The sequence below is a fragment of the Euleptes europaea genome, chromosome 12 (genome assembly GCF_029931775.1).
Source record: "Euleptes europaea isolate rEulEur1 chromosome 12, rEulEur1.hap1, whole genome shotgun sequence".
Classification (NCBI taxonomy): Eukaryota; Metazoa; Chordata; class Lepidosauria; order Squamata; family Sphaerodactylidae; genus Euleptes; species Euleptes europaea.
This window is the reverse complement of record NC_079323.1, coordinates 69350229-69368794: the sequence shown is the minus strand read 5'-3', so window position 1 is coordinate 69368794 and position 18566 is coordinate 69350229. Positions and strand designations below refer to the sequence as shown.

General features: G+C 48.9%; 1 protein-coding gene across 20 annotated transcripts in view; it reads right to left on the bottom strand.

Moving 5' to 3' along the window:
- The window catches only part of CASK (calcium/calmodulin dependent serine protein kinase), a 327562-nt gene that overhangs the window by 200716 nt on the left and 108280 nt on the right, over window positions 1-18566 (bottom strand). The gene's annotated exons all lie outside the window — the stretch shown is intronic.

Below are 18566 nucleotides of genomic sequence, written 5' to 3'. Positions count from 1 at the left end.
CAAACCAAACACATGCTTCAAAACAACCCAGCATTTACAGTTAAAAGACAGAGACCAACCATGCCAAGATCATAAACTGACATCAGAGACCACAGTAATATCTGTGGACAGTACTTGTGCCACTTCCCTAGATACCACAGCTAGTCTGGGCACAGCCTGCAGGCCCCTCATCAAGAAACTCCCAAAGATCACAAGTATGATGCAGCTTACAATGTATTCAAAAATGATGATGTTTCTGGGGCAGTTGCAGGAAAGAGTCAGGCATCACCACTAGCACTGCTCCTGTAGATAGCATAATATCCATGGCTAACAGCCAGAAATTTCCAAGTCTCTTCAGCTGGACACTGGCAGGTGCTGAATGCTTGTTGACTGCCTAGCCAAAGCCTTGCAAACTAGCCCTAGGAGGTCCCTCGGCCACAGAAGCATTAACTAATTGAGCCATGTGCTAGATTTCCATGAGGGACTCTGAGGAAGGCACTCCTATCTACTAGCAAGATGCAGGTAGTAGAGTTCCTATGTAAAACTGTGTAGTGGATGTCACAACCTGAAGCAAGAATGTCATCAAGGTCCCAATCAATGTGGAGACTGGGCCTGAAAGGCTAGCGTGTCAGTTGGCATGCTGTTTTCAGTGGCTTCATGCAGGAGGCACTGCTTGCCCTCAGGTAGCCACACTGAGCAGGCAGCCATCTGTCACTTTTAGAGAGACTATGTGTAAAACAAGAGTCTTCACAGCCACAGAGATGAACCTTTATGAATTTTGAGCCTGCCCTGAAAAGCAAAAAAACAAAACAAAAACAAAACAAAACAAAACCCAAAACCCAGCATCCACCGTCTGATTGTGGCCATCCATCAAAGTGGAGCCAGCATATGCCTGATTTGGACTAGATGTGTAGTGCACCATTATGACCAGAGATTGTTGTCCAGGCCTGTCTTGCACTCAATAAATTGACTTCAATGGCCTTTATTTTTTTCTGTCCTCACTTAGACTACAATCATACTTAAGTGTGACATCTAGTTAATTACACCTTCTTAGATGGAGCTCATACCCCACTTTCCATGTGACCATTATTACCAACCAGCTGAATCTGTTTTGCCTATATGGGATGGAAAAAGGAGAAAGAGGAATGGGAAGATGCGTACAGTGGAAATTGTGAAGGAAAGAAAGTTGAAAATTGTGGTGGAGATGTGGAGATAAAGCAAGAAACATTTCAAACAAGGGCATGTGAACGCATAATGAATGAAAGTTACCTTCAGCCAGGAACTGAGCAACACTATACCAACTGCAATGTCTTAATTATGTTGTTTACAAGGTAGATTACAATTTGGGTTAAATGAGAGATAGAATCATAGAGTTGGAAGGTACAACCAAGGTCATCTAGTCCAACCCCCTGCACAATGCAGGAATGTTTACTAGTTTACTACGAAGTATAGGAGTTCAGTGTAGAAAGGATTCAATCTTGCATTTTTATTTTAATAGATTTGAGAAAATCTTGACTTCTAACACAGCAGATGTGCTTGGGTACAGGTGGGCAACTCACTTGGCATGTGAGTCCCATGCCTACCTTGACAGGTGAAACCCAGACATGAGAAGAAGTTACTTAGTGCAGTTACGAATGATCTGTTCAGGGACGACTGTGTTCCTGATGATACAGTCATGGAGACATCCTCTGTCTTATACTGCACACTTTACAGAGTACACAGAGGAAGGAATACTATGGTAGGCTAAACAGAATGCTGAGGGCACGCAGCCTCTCCTTTTCACTATGCTCCTTATGGCTGCAGGGGGAGACGAGTACTCAGGATGGTGGCAAGTACCAAGACTGCTCATTGATTTGATCTGGCATGCAGTTCCTTAAGAGTAGCAACAAGCCTAAAGAAATCTGAGTGCTCTAGTCATTGTAGTTTGCCACATCTACAGAGGCAGGAGACTCCATAGCCATGGGATAGTGGCAGAGAAACCTCTTGCTATGCCATTGTCAGAGTCATTTAATAAAATCTAGGTATCAGTGATATTAAAAGTTCAGACTTGGATCTTAAGTTCCACTCATGATGGACACATCTGCTTACAACAGAGGGGGAAGATTTTCACAAATTTCCCCTCCCACTGAATTCCCCCACTTTGATCTTCATGATGCTCCTTGAAGTCCCACTGCCATAATGGGGGGCACAGAAGATGGCAGTGGAATGGGGAGCAGGAAAAAAAACACCACCTCACTATTTATGCAGTGCAGCTTGGCTCATGCTGCATAGGATCAAAGTCTCACTAACTAGAAGACAAGGACAGCACTCTTTTCAAGCATCATATTATATTTTTCCCAGTATTACCTGACAAATATGCATCAGAATTTGGTGCCTTTTATTAAATTATTTTTGATACACAGATCCACCCTTTAGGTTTATCTAGATTAGTATAATCAAATAAAACTAGGTTCAGATGTAGACTCAAGACATATGAGGAAGGTATGCAATTTCAGGCTTTATGACAGAGGCTGTACTGTGCAGTCACACACAATTGTGTTTATGGGGAAGGGGGCAATGAATGAATATAATTAAATGTGTCTGCATATATATTATACATACACCACACTTGCACATTTAAAAATGTAGCTTTCTTTCAGGAAATTACTAAAACGTAACCAGCAAGATACAACAGAAAGAACAGAATTTTTTTTTTTTTGCTACAGAGAGAATTCTACAAATATAACTTCTGACTCACCACACCTTCTTAATAACAAAAGGCAAAATTACTGAGCAGAGTATCTTTACTCAGAGCTAATCTAAGCCTTTCAGAAACAAAGATGAACAGTAAAATAGCTAGAAAAGTTCAACTTTAAAAGATACAGGATTATTCCAAAAGTCAGTGGAAAGAGCTATTTTGTAGAGCAACGCAAGTGAAGAACAATAAAAATAAGGGATACAACTGAAACAAAACAGAGCACGTTTTAAGTCCTCCTTTGGTGAATGTCTCCTCTCCTGCAATAAAATAGGAACAGTAGACAGTTGGAACAAAAGACAGTAATTTTTCAGAGAGGTATTTACTATTAAGAGGAAAGAGTAAAGGAAGTTGAAGAAAATAAGCTTTTAGTTGTTATCTGCAGCCAAGAAAATCCAGTTTGGCACAATGGCCAAAATTCAAAGGGGCAACATATCTATGCACATGCCTTGGATTTGTTCAAATTTTCTGTCTGCAGATTCCTCCCCAAACACACCAAAACCATTCTGGCAACCCGCCCCCCCCAACGGTATTGTTTTTAGCTGATGGCTTTAAAGTAGTAAGCTGTAGATTCCATGCAGCTGGCTTCTCAGAAAATACTTTTTTAAAAAACTGCTTGTGAGGTGCTTCCCTCCTCAATTGGGGCTGAAATATACAGAACTAGCTGACTTTTCCTTGTACAGATTCTTTGACAGAAAATGATACACTATCTGGAGAGGTGAAAACAAGTAGAAATCTTAAGACCTGTTCCATCAAATATGTCTGTTAATATTTCAGAGAATATCAATATCAATGATATCAATATCAATGATAGAGTAACGAGAATCTTAATAGCAATGGCACTGTATTTTAATGGGAAAAAAGGTAAAGGTCCCCTGTGCAAGCACCAGGTCATTCCTGACCCATGGGGTGACGTCACATCCCGACGTTTTCTAGGCAGACTTTGTTTGTGGGGTGGTTTGCCAGTGCCTTCCCCAGTCGTCTTCCCTTTACCCCCAGCAAGCTGGGTACTCATTTCACCGACCTCAGAAGGATGGAAGGCTGAGTCAACCTTGAGCCGGCTACCTGAAACCGACTTCCGTCGGGATTGAACTCAGGTCGTGAGCAGAGCTTTTGACTGCCGGACTGCAGCTTAACACTCTGCGCCACGGGGCTCCTATTTTAATGAAAGCTTAACTGTTTTGTTTTGGTTTTTTTTTTGCCGCCAAGTCATATCCAATTTATGGCAAGCCCATAGGGTTTTCAAGGCAAAAAAAAAAAAAATCTGATCTAACGTTTTTGAACCTATGTTATCTATTTAATGGAGGCCAGAACTTGCACAATTTAGCAAAGTTCACATTTCCCAATTGATGGCAAACTCCCTTGAGAATGAATAGGTACTACTTTAAGTAATGTACCTTAATGTCCAATCAAATTGTATGTCCAGACAGCAGCTGCAGTAAATACTGCTTGTTATATTAATTTCTAATCACGTAGCAGTATTTGTTAATATATGGCAATCACTGCTTTTTAATCAAGGCCTTGCTTAACTTCTTTGTTTCATTCTTCCTGACCTCTCCATATATCGTCGAAGGCTTTCACGGTCAGAGTTCATTGGTTCTTGTAGGTTATCCGGGCTGTGTGACCGTGGTCTTGATATTTTCTTTCCTGACGTTTTGCCAGCAGCCGTGGCAGGCATCTTCAGAGGAGTAACACTGAAAGACGCTGTCCTTCAGTGTTACTCCTCTGAAGATGCATGCCACAGCTGCTGGTGAAACGTCAGGAGAGAAAATACCAAGACCACGGTCACACAGCCCGGATAACTACAAGAACCAATCTCCACATATCAATTAGCAATCTTTTACTTCTATTTTTGTTAGTTCGGCTTATATCAATGATACAGGACAAATGGTTCCTGGTGACAGGATGTAAGATGTTACAGTAGTTGTTTATCAGTGAGTGAAAACGTGAAAATAGGGAAACAAATCAATAAGCTACTATTGTCAGAAGGAAATAAACCCTCCATTCAAAGATGGGACTACTGGGACGGGGGAAACATGTCCCCTAAGACAGTGTTCCCCAAACCCCGGGCCGCGGACCGGTGCCGGTCCGTGGATCAATTGGCACCGGGCCGCCCGAGGAACTTCAAATCATTTCACTGTGGCGGCCGGCCGAGGCGCAGAGCATTGCGCCCTCCCAAGCCCGCCCATTGTGTGACAATAGCGAATGAAAATTCGCTATTGTTATACTGATGCTCCTCCTGGCCAATCAGGGAGCGGGTCCTCCCGCTTCCTGATTGGCCGAAAGGCAAACCTCACGCCATTGGCCGAGGCATCTCTGTATTAAAAGGGGCACGCTGGCATCTCTGTATTGAAAGGGGCACGCTGGCATCTCTGCATTGAAAGGGGGGAACGCTGGCATCTCTGCATTGAAAGGGGGGAACGCTGGCATCTCTGCATTGAAAGGGGGAACGCTGGCATCTCTGTATTGAAAGGGGAACGCTGGCATCTCTGTATTGAAAGGGGAACGCTGGCATCTCTGTATTGAAAGGGGAATGCTGGCATCTCTGCATTGAAAGGGGGCACAGTCATCTTTTGTGATTTATATATATATTTCACAGTTGTCATTGTCTCCTATTACCCCCAGATGGAACCATCTCGTTGCAAAGAAACAAGCTCAGGGTTCTCATTGATTTGGCATTCTAGTGAGTTAAATAAAATAAATCACTTTATATTCATTTTTTGGTGTAGCTGTATTTTATTTTGAAGGCATGTTTAAATACAATTAAATTAAAATTATTAAATCAAAACAAGCGGGCCACAGAAAAATTATCAAACATTTACCGGTCCGCGGCGATAAAAAGGTTGGGGAGCACTGCCCTAAGAGATCACAAATGCACCCTATTAAGTTTCCTCCCCTGAAGTGTCTTAAAAGTAGTCTTCACATCTCAAACAGCAACTGAGGTGGTGGTAGACTTACAACTGTAAACCCATTTTTATAATACTACTTGGAAAGCATTTTAAAATCTAAACTGTTTAGATCTACATGTGTGATGATGGAGTCTATCACAGCATTTATCATAGTTTTCTTCTGTGAACTATGTAGTAAGCAAACAGATTAGGTAGCTTATGGAACAATGACAAGTTTCAGGAGACTGTATTGGAAGTGATATATAGCAACATTACATAAGCTCATGACAACGATAGAGAACCCTTTAGTGATTTTTGGTTTTGTTATTATGTTATATATATGATTAAGAAATACACATTGTTAATTTGAAGGAGATTCAGGCCATGATCCCATGCATGCTCATTACAGTAAGTTCCAGTGAAATCAATATGACTTGCTGCTGAGAAAATACAATTAGGTTCAGATTATAATGTGTGTGTGTGTGTGTGTGTGTGTGTGTGTGTGTGTGTGTTAAGTACCGTCAAGTCGCTCCCGACTCATGGCTACCCCATGAATGAAAGTCCTCCAAAATGTTCTATCTTTGACAGCCTTGCTCAGGTCTTGCAAATTGAAGGCTGTGGCTTCCTTTCTTGAGTCCATCTCTTGCTGGGTCTTCCTCTTTTCCTGCTGCCCTCAACTTTTCCTAGCATGACTGTCTTTTCCAGTGACTCTTGTCATCTCATGACGTGACCAAAATATGATAGCCGCAGTTTAGTCATTTTAGCTTCTAGGGTCAGTTCAGGCTTGATTTGATCTATAACCCACTGATTTGTTTTTTGGCAGTCCACGGAATCCGTAACACTCTCCTCCAACACCCCATTTCAAGGGAATCTATTTTCTTCCTATCAGCTTTCTTCACTGTCCAGCTTTCACACCCATACATAATAATAGGAAATACGATGGCATGAATTAATCTAGTCTTGGTAGCCAGTGACACATCCTTACACTTCAAAATCTTTTCTAGCTCCTTCATGGCTGCCCTTCCCAATCTCAATCTCCTTCTGATTTCTTGGCTGCAGTCTGTCAGAGGTGCCAGTCTTTCCTTAGCCTGTATCTCGTGCTGGGGCCAGCCCGTACAAGCGGTTAGGCTCCTGACATGAGTGCAGGCCTGGTTGCAGATGTTTACATCCACCCATTACTGTAGCCTTGAGCGGCTAACGAGCTGTGTCTTCCCACTCTCCCTTCATCCTCCTTTCTGCCCCCCCCAGACGTTGTTATCAATCCCTTTCCCAGGCTTGTTAGAAAGTGCACCTGTGCTGTAATCATGCTACCATGTTTTAACTAGGCTCTGTAGTCTGGCTCGTTCATTAGCAGCTTTGTATTCTGCAAGTTACCTTAGCTGTACCTGATGCCTTTTCAATAAAGTTAACCAGCTTCTGACTTGGCTGTCTGAGCAAGTGGCTTTTTGGGAATTGCCCAGGTTGGCTGGAGAACCTGACATTAAGCTGCTAATCCCTGCTCCACTCTCGCTCCCATCCTTTCGTTAGGGTGGCTATGGTGGGGGACGGTGATGACCCAGCCGAGGGAGACAAAGCGACTCCGGGTATGCCTGATCCTGACGTTGGGAAGGAGAAGCCAGCAGATGAGAAGCCAGAGGAAAAGAAGCCGGCCGAGGCAGGCGAAGGGACTAAGCAGAAGGTGTCCTGGGTCAGTGCCTGGCTGGACACTCCTCCCTCCTGGGCCCCATCGAGGGTTACTGTAAGGCGGAAGCTGGCGCCCTCCGGGGTGGAGGAGTTGGAAAGTGATGTGACCAGACGGGAGACCCTCTTACGACACAAGTGGGAAGAGGAGTGTTGGCACATGCAGTTTGAGAGGCAGGAGATGTCTGATCATATGGATGCTATGTACGCTGCGATGCAAGACATGGCACGGGAACTGGATGACTTGTGGCGGAGGCCGCCACAGCCGCAGCAGCCCGTAGGAGCCGGATAGCCGGTTGTGCCTGCACCGCCCCCTGGGGATTGCCTTGCTCCAGCTTCGCCGCATGGACGGGACTTGAAAATCACGTTTGATGGGTCGAGTGACCTGCTGTCTTTTTTCTTAGTCCAATATTTTTATGTGGGCGCAAGGGGATACCTTCCCCTCCGATGAAAGCCAGGTTCAGTATGTTGCTTCGCTGCTGCAAGGAGAGGCCGTGGCGTGGATGGTGCAGCAATATGAACTACACTCCCGAGTGTTGCAAAGTCTTGACGACTTCATGATCACTCTCCAGAACCGGTTCGAGGACCCGCACCGGGGAGAGCGGGCTAAGACTGCCCTGCTGCAGTTGCGCCAAGGGACTAAGTCGGTAGCGCAGTATGCAAGTGAGTTCCAATTGCTCTCCAGTAAAATCCTGGACTGGAGTGAGGCTACCCGAGTACAATATTTCCGTGAGGGCCTTAATCCTGAGTTACAGCACTGGGCCTTCATGCAAGGAAACCCTCCGGATGTGGAGGGGTGGGTGCGGCACGCAGCCGACATTGAGAACCGCAGACAGCTCCTGCAATTTCCAAACAGTGCACAGCGCAGGACGCCAAACCCCGTGGAGACAAGCCCGGTTCTGTTAAGGACCTCCATCCCGGCCAGGGAGGGGGCAGTCTGTGGCTGAACGCCGCAAATGCTTCGAGTCTGGGGCTTGTCTCGTTTGCGGAGGTTTGGGGCATTTTGCCGCCCGTTGACCTGAGAGACCGGAACCTTCCCAGCCGTGGGTAGGAGACTCCAAGAGAGCACGTACCGAAGCCCCGTCACGTCGCCGTAGCGGCCTACCAGGAAGGCGGGGTACACCCTCAGCCATGCAAGCTCATTTCGACCGGGACCAGCCGAAAGCAACCGGTCCATCGGGACCGTGGATTACAAACCTGTCATCTGACTCAGCAGAGTCACGGATTACAAATTCGGATTCCTTCTCGAGCAATGGGGAAGAGGGAGGACTGCCGGCAAAAAACGCCATCGGTCTGCCGTAAAGGGAGCTCCTTGGCAGACTTTACCGGACCGTGAGCAGGGAGCTCCGACGATGGTAAGCGATCAAGAGGACAATGTGTATGTTGAGGTGACCCTCATGTTGCCCAAAGGGGGACCAGCTCTGCGGGTGACTGCATTGGTTGATTCGGGCTGTGCTCGTACTTTAATAAACGAAGAGACTGCCCAGGCGTTAAAAGTGAAACAGGTCGAGCTGCCCGAACCTGTTAAATTCTCCCAGATGGACGGAAGCAATTTCAAGGGGGGTCCTGTCACTCATAGAACTGCGAGGGTTGCCTTGAGAGACATTGGGAACAAATCCCCTTCACCATAGCCCCCATACAAGCCCCCGTTGTGTTGGGCATGAACTGGCTGCAAGGTCACAGTCCCATTATTGACTGGAAAGACCTCACGTTAACGTTCTCGCAAGCTCAATGTGACCAGCAAAAGCGGGACTGGGTTCTCCCCAAGGTGTCAGCGGCATCGGCGGTGGTGCAACCGCCCGGAAGGCTGCCCCAACTTCCCAAAGAATATGCAGTCTGCTGATGTGTTTGATGTTCGTGAATGTGATGAGTTGCCCCCCCATCGGGATACCGATTGCGCTATAGAGGTGGTGGGAAACGGAAAACTCCCAAAAGGAAAGATTTACCCTATGAACCCCAAGGAAAAGGCGGTGTTAAGGGACTATTTAGATACCAATTTAGCATGGGGTTTCATACGGCCGTCCAAAGCCCTGTATTCGGCACCCGCCTTCTTTGTGAAGAAGAAAACTGGTGATTTAAGACTCTGCATAGACTTCTGCAGGTTGAACGTGGTCATGCAGTCTAATGCCTACCCCCTTCCTCTCATTCCAGACCTGCTCGCCCAGTTAAAGGAAGGCCAGATTTTCACTAAACTAGACTTAGTGGAAGCATACTATCGCATCAAGATTAGGGAAGGGGACAAATGTAAAACCGCCTTCTCTTGTTGCTTTGGAATGTTTGAGTATTTAGTCATGCCTTTCGGATTGACGGGGGCTCCTAGTGTGTTCATGCAAATGATTAATGAAGTCCTACATGACCTGTTGTTCAGAGGGGTCATTGTTTATTTAGATGACATTTTAATTTACACCAAAACGATGGAGGAACATGTAATTCTGGTCAAGGAAGTCTTAGCGCGACTGCGTGCTCACAAGTTGTATGCCAAAGTGTCCAGGTATGACTTCCGTCAGTAGTCTCTGACCTTCTTGGGTTATATTGTGTTGCATCAAGGGTTTGAAATGGATCCCGAGAAAGTTCGGGCAGTTGTGGAATGGGAGCCTCCCACTACTCGTAAGCAGTTGCAACAGTTCCTCGGTTTTGCTAATTTCTATCGGAATTTCATTCCTCATTTTGCTCAAGTCGCTTTGCCCCTCACCTCCTCGTTGCGAACTAAAGGGAAAGGTCCTGAAGCCGCTTTGCCGTCTGCTCGGCTTCAGTGGACCCGAGTGTCAACAAGCGTTCGATACTCTCAAACAGTTGTTCACATCTGAACCAGTGCTGCAACATCCGGACTGCAAAAAGCCTTTTGTTGTGCAGGTGGACGCCTCTGATGTTGCTATGGGGGGGGGGGCCTGATGCAAAAAGACATTTCCACCCGGTGCCCGGTCCTGAAGTACCTACCATGGTGGGGGGGGAGGTGCATTTGGAGGTCGCTAAGATTCTGGATTGAAAACTGAAGAGGGGAAAGTTGTTTTATCTGGTTCGTTGGAAACATTTAGGGCCTGCCCAAGATGAGTGGGTGGCAGCCCCCCATGTTGCGGCCCCTCGCCTTGTGCATGAATTTCACTGTGCTTACCCTCAGAAGGCACGTCCTGCCACTGGTGTGGGAGGAGGGCCTTAAGGGGGCAGAATGTCAGAGGTTTCAATTTTTCCTTAGCCTGTGTCTCGTGCTGGGGCCAGCCTGTACAAGCGGTTAGGCTCCTGACATGAGTGCAGGCCTGGTTGCGGATGTTTACATCCGCCCGTCGCTGTAGCCTTGAGCAGCTAACGAGCTGTGTCTTCCCACTCTCCCTTCATCCTCCTTTCTGCCCCCCCAGACGTTATCAATCCCTTTCCCAGGCTTGTTAGTAAGTGCACCTGTGATGTAATCATGCTACCACGTTTTAACTAGGCTCTGTAGTCTGGGTCGCTCATTAGCAGCTTTGTATTCTGCAAGTTACCTTAGCTGTACCTGATGCCTTTTCAATAAAGTTAACCTGCTTCTGACTTGGCTGTCTGAGCGAGTGGCTTTTTGGGAATTGCCCAGGTTGGCTGGAGAACCTGACACAGTCTCCCTTTTGGTTGATGGTGGAGCCAAGCAATAGAAAGTTTTGAACAATTTCAATTTCCTCATTGTCAACCTTAAAATTGTGTAATTCTCCTGTAGTCATTACTTTTGTTTTCTTGATGTTCAGCTGTAGTCCTGCTTTGGCACTTTCTCTTTTAACTTCCAGCAGTAGTCGTTTCAAATCTTCACTATTTTCTGCCAATAATATAGTGTCATCAGCATATCTCAAATTATTAATGTTCCTCCCTCCAATTTTCATTCCACCTTCATCTAAATCTAATCCAGCTTCCCTAATTATATGTTCTGCATATAAATTGAAGAGATAGGGAGATAAAATACATCCTTGCCTGACACCTTTGCCAATTAGAAACCATTCCATTTCTCCATATTCTGTTTTAACTGTGGTCTCTTGTCCAGAGTACAGGTTGTACATCAAAACGATCAGATGTAGTGACACACCCATTTCCTTTACAACCAGCCATAGCTTTCGTGATCCACAGTCAAAAGTTTTGCTGTAATCTATGAAACACAAGCTGATTTTCTTCTGAAATTCTCTCGTATGCTCCAGTAACCAGCGTATATTTGCAATATGATCTTGTCAGATAGGGCTTCTGACAGCTCCGTCCTCAAACAAGATGGTTTTCCCGCAAACAAAACAGAGTTCTCCGTGCACTCCCCCCCCCCCGTTTTGCACACAAGCTCCGGCCAGAGATTTACAATTGTATTGGGACCCGCCTGTGTAAATCTTCGATCTGATATCGGCTCCCGCGCACAAAGCCGAGAGCTCGGCCATCTCCTCCACTGATTATTCAAAATTGTTTCTGTTTCAGTTTTACTTAAGTCGTTACCGGCAGGAAACGACTACATTGTCTTTCTATTCCTGTAACCCTATTGTATCAGCCCTATAAATGTATCCACACTCCCCCAGTCATGTATTCCAGCCTTTCACGTCTCTTACTGAAATCACTGACTTTCTGAAATAAATCTTTGAATCGCTGCTCTGCCTGGATTGAAGGTCTATTGCCTGAAACGCTGTGTATTTGCTGAAGCCTGACATTAGGCTGGAATCCCATCTTTTTTATTTCTACTAGTTAGTTCTTGGGAAAGATGTTCCCCAGTTCGACCCAATCCGCCGAACTGATTCGGCGGTACAAACCCCTCTGCCTGTCGGAACAGCAGGGAGCGGTCCTGCCCCGGGAGGGAGCAGCCCCGAGAGGAGCAGACCCAAGCCGGGAGGAAGTAACCCCGGGAAGGTGCCCCACATAACTTGCCGAGGGGGCACCACGGATCGACGGACAATACGTCCACCAATCTACCACGAGGCCAAGCTTCGATCTCCTATATCGAGGCCCGCTGGATGACCTGTACTCCAGGGATGAGGAACCACTCTGAGGCCGAGCTACAGTCACCTCAACCCCGTGCCCCCGAGAAATGGAATGCCGTCTTCTGCAGAAGCAAAACCACGACTTGACTCGGCACAACCGGGAGCTTCAGGACCAGCTGGGGACCCTAAGGAGGGAGATGACGGCGCTAGCAGGAACGGTGCGAGGACTCCGATCGTCCATCGTCGCTACGACCTCCCCCCCCCATTCATCCTCCACGCACAGCCACCCGGGACCTGAAGATCTCCTTTGATGGAACATGTGCCCTGTTACCCCACTTCTTACTACAACTTTCTGGCTTCATGAAAGACCAGGGTGAGACTTTCCCCTCCGAAGAAGCCCGAGTTCGGTACGTCATTGGACTTCTGGAGGAGGCGGTGGAGTGGACAGTAACAGCAACGGAAGTTAATCCCGGACTTTTGCGCTCCCTCAATGGTTTCCTGGAAGCCCTGCACCGCCAGTTTGAGGACCCGCACCGGGCGGAGAGGGCCAAGATCGACATGCGCAAATTGAGGCAAGGGTCCCATACAGTACTGAAATATGCCCAAGATTTCCAGTCCCTGGCATGCAAAGTAAGGGAGTGGAGCGAGGCCACCAAGGTCAAACACTTTCACGAGGGACTGCGATGGGAAGTGTTGGAGGGCTGCCTGACTCTGGGCGATCCTGACACAGTGGAGGGCTGGATCTGGCTGGCAGGGCAAGTGGAGCACTGTAAGCTTACCTTGCAGTTTGCCAAGGATCGCCCGGGGAGGGAACCCCCCAGAGGCCCAACCAGGGGGAATGCCGCGGCGGGGGCGCACCATGGCGAGGGGAACCGAGGCAGGTTCTCGGAAGTGAAGGTGCGTCGTGTGAAACAAGGGGCCTGTTTGCATTGCGGGAGAATGGGACACTTCGCGGCCAAGTGTACCAATGGATCCCCAGGACAGACGGCAGACAGAGCGATCCTGACCGATTCCCGAGTTCCGGACCGAAGGAGAGCAGAGGGAACACCCACCCAGCGCGGCGAGGCGGCTCGAAGCGCAGAGCTGGAGCCTACTCCGTATGAACATCGCTGCTGCTTCGGAGAAGCCTCACCGTCAAAAAACGAAGAAAGCTTCCTGTGATTGAACCGGCACAGGAGGCTACTTTGCAAGAAAACGAGCAGGTTCCGACCTGGGTGAGTGACCAGGGAGAGACTCTACTGGTGCCAGTGGTGTTAAAGAATCCCCGGGGAGGGGATCCAATTGCAGTAGTGGGCATTTTGGACTCTGGCTGCTCCAGGACTTTAATAGACCAGGGTGTGTTTGACCGATTGCAGTTGGGGGCTGTAGAGTTGGATCAGCCCTTGCGCTTCCGCCAGATGGATGGGAGCGACCTACAGGGGAGTCCCGTTCATTTGCGCTCTGACTCAGTATTGTTGGGGGTAGGTGATCACTGGGAAAAGATCAGCCTTACCATTGCTCCTGGGATCGCTTACCCAGTGGTTCTGGGAAGCAACTGGCTGGTGGGTCACAACCCCAGCATTGACTGGGCGCAGAGTCAAGTGGTTTTTGAGTCTCCACAATGACGGTGGTATTGCCGGAAGGACATGCCCGATGGGAGGAGGGTGACTGCCGTGACAGCGACCCCCGTGACACTACCCCCGGAGTATCAGGACTTTATGGACGTATTTGAGGGGAAGGACTGTGACTTACTACCCCCTCACTGCACTACGGACTGTGCCACTGAGCTCACTGCAGACATGAAGCCCTCCAAGGCCTGGGTTTACCCCATGAGCCCCCTGGAAAAGACTGTGTTGCAGGAGTTTCTGGACAAAAATCTGGCTAGGGGGTTCATCCGTCCGTCCAAGGCTGCATTCTCCTCACCCTGCTCCTTTGTAAAGAAGAAGGGGACTTCAGACCTCCGGTTGTGTGTAGACTACAGGGGTCTCAATGCAGTGCCTGAAAAGAATGCGTATCCCATCCCCCTCATCCCTGACCTCCTCAGTCAGTTACAGGAAGGCAGGGTATTTTCAAAACTGGACCTGGCGGAAGCCTATTACCGGGTCCAGATTAAGGAGGGTGACGAGGCGAAGACAGCCTTCTCATGTTGTTTTGGTCTTTTTGAGTTTAGCGTGATGCCGTTCGGGTTGTCTGGAGCTCCGACCAGCTTCATGCAACTGATCAATGAAATTTTACATGATTTATTGTTTCGGGGATCATTGTGTACTTGGATGACATTTTAATCTATTCTCGGGATCCGGACGTTGGTGCGGGAGGTACTGTGCCGACTGAGGGAGCACCATCTATACGCCAAACTGTCCAAGTGTGCCTTTAATCAGGACAAGCTTGCTTTCCTTGGGTTTGTAGTGTCTCCCAACGGGTTAATCATGGACCCTGAGAAGGTCCAGGTGGTCCGAGACGGGGAACCCCCCCCCCGAACCCGTAAGCAAGTTCAGCAATTTCTGGGCTTCGCAAATTTCTATCGGGGATTCATCCCGGATTTTGCCGAGATAGCCCTCCCGATCACGGACCTCCTTAAGACCAAGGGAAGGGGTCAGGTGGCCACGGCCCCAAACTACCAGGTGGCGTGGGACGACCACTGCCAGGCAGCGTTTGACTTGCTTAAGAGCCGGTTCAGGTCTAAGCCCGTTCTAGCTCACGCCGACTGTTCCAAGCCTTTCGTCCTGCAAGTAGATGCTTCTGACAAGGCAATGGGGGGAGCGCTTCTGCAAAAGGACGCTCAGGGGAGGCTCAGACCCTGCGCTTACTTTTCCAAGAAATACTCTGGATCTGAACTCAACTGGCCGATTGGGGATAAGGAGGCCATGGCTATCAAACATGCCCTCGCGGTTTGGGGCCAGTTCTTAGAGGGGGCGACGGTGCCGTTCAAGGTTTGGACGGACCACCGGAACCTCGAGGCCATCTTGGGGCAGAGGAGGCTCTCGGCCAAACAGCTGAGGTGGGCGGATTTTTTCTCTAGATTCCGCTTCACCATTAAGCATGTTCCCGGGAGGAAGAATTGCCTGGCGGATCATCTCTCCCGCATGCCGCAATACGACTGCAGAGTCGAGCGGCCGCTTGGGTCCCTTTTTACCCCAGAACACCTGGGCTTGGACCCGGAGGGCGCAAGCGCAGGAGTTCTGATTCGGGCCCAAGCCCGAGCGGTTCCCCCCTCACCTGCCCCGGTTCTTCCGCAAGGCAGTACGAGCGGTGCCACCCATCCCCTAGGGGTTCAGACCCGGGAAGCGGTCACCCCGCCTATACCAGCCCTCCAGCAAGAGGAAGTGCCTGAAGCCTCCCTCCCCCGGGGGGCCCTGACCCAGGCCCATACCCGGGCGGCGGGTTCTCCGCCTCCTCCGGTCCTCAAGCAGAGGGAGACTCGCGATACCCCCTGCTCCCAGGGGGTCCCTGGAGATCTTCCAACTGCCGCAAAGACCAGGTGGGAGGAGGTTCTTCGCGAGGAACAAGGGGAGAGTTCCCTTGGGGTGGAAGAGACTGGGACCCCGGAAGGAAAGTCTTATGTTCCCCAGAAGCTGCGCCGGGAGGTGCTAGAATGGAGCCACAGCTCCAAGACAGGGGGTCACTTTGGGTTCGTTAAAACCCTACACCTGGTAAGGCGGCACTTTTGGTGGCCAGGGATGCGCCAGGACATCGATGGTTTTGTAAGGTCCTGCCCAATGTGTGCTACCAATAAATGTCTTATGGGAAAGCCCCCTGGACTGCTAAAACCCCTGGAGACCCCGGAGTCTCCCTGGCGGTTGATTGGTATGGACTTTGTGACCAATCTTCCCCCTAGCCAGGGGAAAACCATACTTTGGGTGATCACGGACCTGTTTTCTAGGCAGATCCACCTTATTCCGTGCGAGGGGTTGCCCTCAGCCCACAAGTTGGCCCGCCTGTTTGTTCAACAGATCTTCTGTCTGCACAGTTTTCCATGGAAGATCGTGAGCGACAGAGGCTTGGTATTCCTGTCTAAATTCTGGCAGGCGTTTTTGGGAATTGTTGGGGTACTGTCAGCTCCTGACCCTTAGAACCAGAAATCACCACAGAGTCATATAGAATCCAAGCAGATGGCTTTTACTGGTCAAAAAGGCAATACAGTGCAAACAGGAAAGTATGGCAGCTATGAGAGTCTCACTAGCTGGAGAATAATATAAGGCAGTAAATGGCGGGAGATTACAAAGCATCAATAACGCACAAGCAGAATACACTTTCCCAGGGGTAGCATTCCCAGGCTTTGGTATGTGAGGTCGACCTTGAGTCTAGACAGTTCAGCACAGATACAGAGGCAATACGGAAACCGAGATAGCAGCCTGACATCCTGCTCCCCTTAAGACCCCCTCCCATTCTGCAAGGGGGCTGGTCTATCCGGGTAGGCAACGTGAAAGGCACTGATGAGTTTGGGGGCGGAGACATCTCGTGCGCGAACCCATTCATCATAGGCAGGGGGGAAGTGTTTCCAACGGACTAAATACTGTAGATTTCCATGGTGAATGCGAGAGTCAAGGATCTTGGAGACCTCGAAGTGTTCTTCCCCCCCCCACCATAATGGGCTGTTCGGGAGGCGGATCAGGATGCCATTGTGGAGAAGCAATATGGGGTTTCAGGAGGCTAATGTGGAAAACGGGATGCACACGCCTCAGGGTTTTGGGGAGAGCTAGTTCCACGGTGACAGGATTTATGATCCGTGTGATGGGGAATGGGCCAATGAATTTAGCATTGAGCTTATGGCACGGACGGGTGGAACGTAGATTTTTGGTGGAAAGGTAGACCAAGTTACCCACTCGCAGATCACCCCCGGGGGAACGATGTTTGTCGGCCTGCGCTTTGTACTTGCGCTTGGCTCGGTCGAGATTGCTAATGAGCCAGGGCCAAGTGGTACGGAGGGTGTGCGCCCAGGAGGCAATGTCGGGGTCCCCCTCTCCCTCCACATCATTTCTTGGAGTGACAGGACCAAAGTCTTGTCCATACACAGCATAAAATGGGCTAAAACCTGTAGATTGATGCACCGCATTATTGTAGGCATATTCTGCAAAAGGTAACAGTTCTACCCAGTTATCTTTGGTGGTAGTTGACATAACAGCGCAAATAACATTCAAGTACAGCATTAACACGTTCAGTTTGACCATCTGTTTGGGGATGGTATGCACTAGACAATCCTTGCTCCACCCCCACCAACTTGAGGAATGCCTTCCAAAATTTAGAAACGAAACCACTGCCGCGGTCACAGATTATTTTGCGCGGAAGCGAATGTAATCGGAAGATATGTGTCACGAAAAGGCGGGCCAACTTTTGAGCAGAGGGGATCCCTGCGCATGGAATTAAATGGATTTGCTTAGAAAATAAATCAGTAACAACCCACAACACAGTTTTTCCCCCACTGAGAGGGAGATCAGTCATAAAGTCCATAGCAATTACTTCCCACGGTTTGCTGGGTATTTCCAGAGGTTGCAGTAGACCCGGGGGTTTGCCCTGCGATCGTTTCATTGTGGCGCAAACAGGACAGCTGCGAATGAAAGAGTCAATGTCGGAACGCATCCCCCCCCACCAAAATTGTCTGCGCAATAAGTGAAGAGTCTTCAGAAACCCAAAGTGTCCAGCTGTTTTTACTCCATGAGCCAAGTGTAAAACGTCTTTTCGGAGCGCTTTGGGCACGTATAATTTTGAGTCTTTGTACCAAGAACCTCCTTGTTCTATTACATCAGGAGGCAGGGTGTGATTGGAGCGTTCTAAAAGGCAATGGTCCCGAAGGGAATTTAAAAAGGATTCGGAAATGGGAACTTTGGCGGGTACCTCCCCCCCGGCAATAGTGGTTTTAGGAATAGTTATGGGGGTAGCGCTTACGTGCGGTGGTGCGCAGCCTGCAGGCGGCAGGGCAGCCGGTGGGGTTGGAGGGGTGGAATCGCCGGTTCGTTGCCGTTGTGGGGGTGGCTGGGTAGCCGGTGGGGTTGGCGGAGCTTGTATGCTGGGTAAGGTGTGCTGCTGCTGGGATCGAGTTTGCACGGCCAGTACAGGAAGGGCTCCTCTTTGCGTAGGGGTGAACAGAGAGTTGGTTGGCCTCTCGAGTTTTGCCGGGTATTGAGGTAACCGGGAGAGGGAATCTGCGAGAACGTTTTGCTTCCCAGGGACATGCTTTAGGACGAAACGAAACTGAGCAAAGAATTCCACCCAATGTTGTTTTGCCGATAGTTTATGGGACCCCGTGAGGGCAGCTAGATTTTTGTGATCGGTCCAAACCTCAAAGGGGACTTTGGACCCCTCTAAGAATTGTCTCCATAGAGTTAGTGCATGGTGAACGGCCGCTGCCTCTTTCTCCCAAATGGGCCAGTTTAATTGTGCGTGCGCAAATTTCCTCGAAAA